Below are 6,000 nucleotides of genomic sequence, written 5' to 3'. Positions count from 1 at the left end.
TACGTGCCCCTAGAAGAATATGAATCAGGTTGCATTTAGCTCATAATCAGTAATTCTGAGTTCTTTCAAGGACACCTATTACAACTACAGGTGAAGAAATGTCTTTTCCATGGGGCAGGAACTGTATGTAGATTGGACTCATCCAGAAACTCATTTACAAAATTCCTTGCCTTCCACTAGAAATCCCAGACACATCCATGCCCTTGTCTTCTCTGAAATAGAAGTAGAGCTGGTAAATAAGTTGAAAAACTCAGATGTATGACATGAACTGTCCTTATCAACAGAGAAGGCCAACCCCAACGTTGCAGACACCAGTCCTGTTGTGCAGTTTGTGGCTAAAATGCCCTCACATTCTGGGACATAAAGCTGGGAGGCTGTTCAGTCTTTCTGCAAACCTTTTGTAAAATGCATACAAACTTTTCTCCTGAAATATCACTTCCCACTAGAGTGAGCAAACACATCCTTTGCGTATTTCTATTTATAAATCTTACGCATTTATCCTTTAATTATGCTTTCTGGAACACATTTCACTCTGATTTCTTATGGCATCTTTCATTAGGACAGAAGGATAATAATATCTTTGATGAGTTCTTATGCTCCAATGGCAGAAGTGTTTATTTCTCCTGAACTTTCTCCAAGATTTTAATAAATCACACCTTTGCATTCACCAAGCTCCATTTCTTTCAGTTTTTCCTGTATGTTTTTCAGATTATTTATTTTTCAGTGCTGAAGGTTAAGGTTTTCTTGTTTTAACTTGATGTTTTCCTGTGAGCTATCCATCACTGAATTCCAAAGAGCATGAGCCCATTCCATAAAACTTGAAGGAGATCATTTACACTAGCTTAAAACCTATGGTTTCTTTGTGTCTTTAAAAAAAAGAATAGCAAGTAGCAGGGGTTTTTCTTACATATATAGTGTATTAAAAAACCCAACAACACCAAAGGACATAGCTCCCATTTAAAGACACCTATAGCCTGATTTTTTAGCTCTGGCCAAAATATTCCAGCACAATGATGAGAAAATAGTTATCTTTTATTCCACCAAATTACACCATCTATGTTTTTTAGCCATTTTTATCTCTTGTTTTTCTTAAGCCACATCTCTGACCTTCACACAGCAGACAGGAGATGAAACAGGAGCGACATGGTCCTCTGGCATGTGGGGAGATCTGTACAATGGCATCTCTGGTTGATGATCTCTTTTCCCATATTCTGTTCTGCACAGCTATACCCCTCATGAAATCTGAGGCACACACTGCTGCAAGAAGAGGAGGGTATGTGTCACCATGTGGTAATGCCTACTCTAATGCTTATACTAACACATTCTATGAATCTCCAGGCTGATTCAGCTGTTTTTATTTTAAACTCAGTAATAGATTGGGATTTTGATCACTGTTCAGATTAAAACATCTAAATAATATCAACAACTTGTAGACGAAGCTAAAACTGTAAAATAAAATTTGCAGAACAATGACAGGCACTTGTATTGTCCACCCCATAAAAGTAAGAGCAAAAACTGGTGTGAATTGAAGGGGTGAATGATGAAAATTACTGTGTCTTAGTGTTCCAATGATACTCAGTAGATAGCAAGAGAATAGCTGAAGTAAAGATGACAAAAATCACTGTGCTGAGAAATGACTGTAATACACATCAATCCAGTACCTTTCATCTGAAATTGACTACTTTTGAGTTGTCATAAATGCATAAATGGGACATAAAATCAGGTAGATTTCTGCCAAGGACAGAGAGGGATAGATCCCTTGCTACCACAATCCCTGCTACACAGAGGGCACCCTGCTGTAGCTCTCAAATTCTCAAGCTGCCAGGCCTGAATGTAGGTTAGAAAGAATAGCAATTTTTATTTGATCATGGTTACTACAGGACATTCATCTGTCATTGACCAGTGTGGCATAATGTCCCTCTCTGGTCTCCCTGACCAATTCACATTGTCTCTTTGCCTGTTTTCTAAAACAACATCTGTTATGCCAGGATTAAGTTGATTCCATATCTCAACAGCCTGCCTGTCTGAGTCCACCAAGGATGCTTCCACTGGTGACTTGGTGGCAGGTGTTTCCAAAGCTTTCCTGCTCATCAGGTTGCTTGCCAGCAGAAATGCTCCCATTTGCCCATAGCTGTGATGGAACAAGCTCTCTGTGGCTGCTTTTTCTTGTTTTAAATCATGTTCCATGAAGGCACTAACCGGAGGAGGTTGGGCCCTTCAGAAAGCAGAATATTCCTCCTTGTCAGGGGACAGATTTCCTACAGGAAGTGGAGTTTCTGTGAACAAGAGGGAGAGACCTCAGAGCAGGGAGCCCTCAGCTCATGGATAGACTGAGAAGCTATTCAGAGGAGCAGAGAGTGGAAATCTGGGACTCTCAGATGGTAGTAATAAATACCCCAGGACCAGAAGGGATTGCTTTGTGTTTGTTGCAACTCAGGAATACTCTGTTTTGTTGGAAACCAACTACAGGAGCAATCATGTACTTGCAAGGGGAGACTGGGCAAGAATCATCTTGGCTACATCAGAAGAACATTACCACAGCCATGGTAAGGCAAAGGTTCATTTTGCTCCCTGCTCTGTCTCCTACATCACACCTGCAAAGTTGCAGGAAAATTGAAAGACTATCAAAAGCATTCTGAAAATCTAAGGATTGTACCAGTCACATAATCCTTATTCATATTTCTATCGAATTCTGGAAAGAACTGCAAAAGATTTGCAATAAGGAGCTTCACTTCACAAAAAAAAAACCAAACCCATAGCGACTTCTTCACAAAAAAAAGCAAGGTTGAGTCTTGTCAATTAAATCCAATGTATCACATATCCATTAATTTCACTCTTTATTATAGTTTCTACTAATTTTCTCTTTATTTCTCTTCTTTAAAAACAGATGTCATGTCACCCCTGAGTCCTCAGATACAGATGCAATTTAAGTAAAAAGGCATACCATGATTAGTAATTCAGCTATTTCATCCTTGATTTCTTTTGGATCCCATGAGTGAATACACCCTGGTCCCGGGGAGATGTGACTGTTGATTTTTTCAATCAGTTCCAGCATCCCTTCAGAATCACTTCCCTTGATGAGTCCCCCATAAAGAATGATTTTTCAATATCTTCTGCCATGAACAGTGATGCAGAAAAAGCTTCTACCACCTCTGAAATTGCTCTGTGTTCTCTGAATATGTTTCTAATATCCTGTTCAGGACTGGACCTGACAAATTTTCTGGCAGACCCTTTGTTTCTCATGAGTATTAATAAATACTTATCAATAGTTTTGATTACTTTTGCTGATTGCTTCTTCAGTGTCCTTGTTGTTTCTTCTTTGTTTCTAGACATACAAAGGGTGTAAATATCTACATTCTTTCCTACCCAACCATCTCCAGGTTCCTCTATTTTAAAGAAACTGGTTTAGTCCATGTTTCATTGAAATCTCATTTTAATTGAGTTTTGAACATTTCAGCCTTTGAGACATCACTCCAGGATGTAGCCCAGGCAAAGCCTTCTTGGAGAACTGGCCAATGTAAGGTCTCTTCATAATGCTGTTCTTCTACATCCTGTTAAAGAGTCTAATTTGATTTTCCACTTCTCCCAGGCAGGAGTCATTGGGGGCTACCATCTGCACAGATCAGAAGGAAAAAAAAAATTTTCCAAGGTGTGCATTCAGGAATGCATTTATTTTCAGCAGTTCCTAGTAAATAAAGAATGCTTCCAGAATGACTCTGACAAAACAATTTATGTTTAATTAATCATCAGATTTTGTTTTGAAATTTGCAAGTAAACATTTATTTGATGCTCTTGAGTACCTGTTCTTTTTCAGATATTGTACATTTTTTGTTGTCGATTCTTACACCCACCAGCCTAAATCTCAGGAGAGGACATCTGTTACCGAGCTGTTTTGTGTGTAAACCTGGACTTTCATCTGAAGAAACCACACAGGAAATCAAACTCTACTGTCCAGTTTGTTCTTGATATCCATGCAACATGTAACAGTTTAAGGTCTCACTGTTTTAAAATACACCAAAAGTACTTCACATCTATGGGAGTGAAAGCCTACTGCATGAAGGAGGCAAATACCAAAGCAGAGAGACAAGTTCCAGATTGCATTCAGAGACAGTATCTCTAATCTGGATTCCAAGGGGCAAAGGGGGGCAAACCCTTTGCAAGAAAAAAAGTGGAAATCCCATGGTTCATCTCTGTTCTGCAGCAACTTCTCAAGACTGCTGTCCCAGGAAATTGTTAAGATGTGGAGGCTTGTGAATGTGTGAGCTCAAATGAAATGACATTTTAGAAGCAGTTCTTGGAAACAAAATTAACCACAAATCTCAAAAAAATGTCCAAATGTAGCTTTCATTTAAAATTATTTAGTTTCCCTTCAGTCATTTGTTTATACATAAACAAGCCATCCTCGCTCATCCTATACATGTAGATATAAACAAATTAATTAATTGTTTTCTACAACAGTCTTAAAAAGGAAAGTGAGAGAGATTTTCTACTTCTAAATACTTGGAAACTGCTGGTACAGGCACTTGATAATTGCCAGAGTAACAAAAAGCAAGTCTTAAAATGGAAACACATAACATTTCCTTGAATTGCAGGATATGCATTAGGAGTCAATCATCCTTCACTTGACAAGGCTAACAGGAGAAAGTGTTATATCTGTAAGACAAATCATATGGTAGCTATAGAGGCCAAACAGTAACAATTTCAAAACAGTGGTTTTACCCCATTCATGGTAAGTGCTTTAATTGCCCTTGATATTCTTTCTAAAAGGCTATTCAATGCTCTTTTGTAAACATTCTTCAAATTTCCAGCCAAATTTAATTAATGACCAGTTCAAACAAATCTGATTTGGTGCTAGCTTTGTCCTCTGTACAGGTAACTGCTCTGTCCTCAGTGATGCATTTACAGACAGCAGCTGCTCTCAGTTTGGGTTGAGTTCAGCCTCTTCTGGTCACACTGGTGATTCCCCAGGTCTCGCCATTTCCATCCCTCTGAACCACACATCAGTCACTTCTCTGGGTCACCATCTGTGAATCAGTGATTGTGTTTTGGGGACACAATCCCTCAGATTAAGAAGATTTTGCAGTGCCCATTCATGGATTGCTTTGCTCAGCAACTGTGTGTCTCTGGCAACAGCAATCACTAATTGGAGACACTATTTGAGTGTGGTCTCATTTTCTCTCATTTCCCATGGATGAGCTCCTGACTTTTAAAATCCAAGTACCCAATTGAACAAACTTACATGCCATTTAATTTAACTCCATCTCATTTCACCTCCTATTAATCTACTTGCTTCCTCCTATGTTATTTTAAGGAGATCTGATCTTGTTCAATTGCAACATGAGGGGGTTCTTCATCACATTTCTAATTTTTGTGCCAAGATCATTACCAAAAATATTACACAAGATAACCTGGAAAAATACCCAAGAAGAACTCCAGAAATCTCCCTCTGTCCAGCCAGATACTTCTGCTTTCTACTTTTCCTACTGCCGTCCCTCCTCTAACTGACTTACCAAGGTTACCATTCCTGCACTTAAACTTCCAACTTTTGAACTTTACTAAATCCTCATGTGCCCCTGTTCTGGTTTCAGACAGGGACAGGGTTTATTTCTTGCAATTGCCATGAGGGTCCAGGCCAGGACCCCGATGTTATTTGATATCAGCTCACATCACTGCCAGGAGCATCAGGGAAAGGGACTTTTTAATCTGAGGAAAAGGGCCCTCCTTCCAGTGTCATGGAAGAGCTGATTGGAACTACTGGGGGCTTTCTGTGTGAGTTGTTTATTTGACTTATACCTTTTTTCATTACTATTGTTGCTGTTGCTGCTCCTTTTCTTATCTCATTGTTCTTTCCAGTAAATTGTTCTTATCTCAACCTCTGATCTTTGCCTTTTGTGCTTTCAACTGGAGTGAGAGGGGAGGAGCAGCATGGTTTTAGTAGGACTACTAAATTGTAGGAATACCACTCCTAAGCCAGGACACACTGCTTGTTTGACATCCAGA

Source organism: Melospiza melodia, chromosome 6 (genome assembly GCF_035770615.1).
Source record: "Melospiza melodia melodia isolate bMelMel2 chromosome 6, bMelMel2.pri, whole genome shotgun sequence".
Classification (NCBI taxonomy): domain Eukaryota; kingdom Metazoa; phylum Chordata; class Aves; order Passeriformes; family Passerellidae; genus Melospiza; species Melospiza melodia.
Note: the sequence above shows the minus strand (reverse complement) of the source record.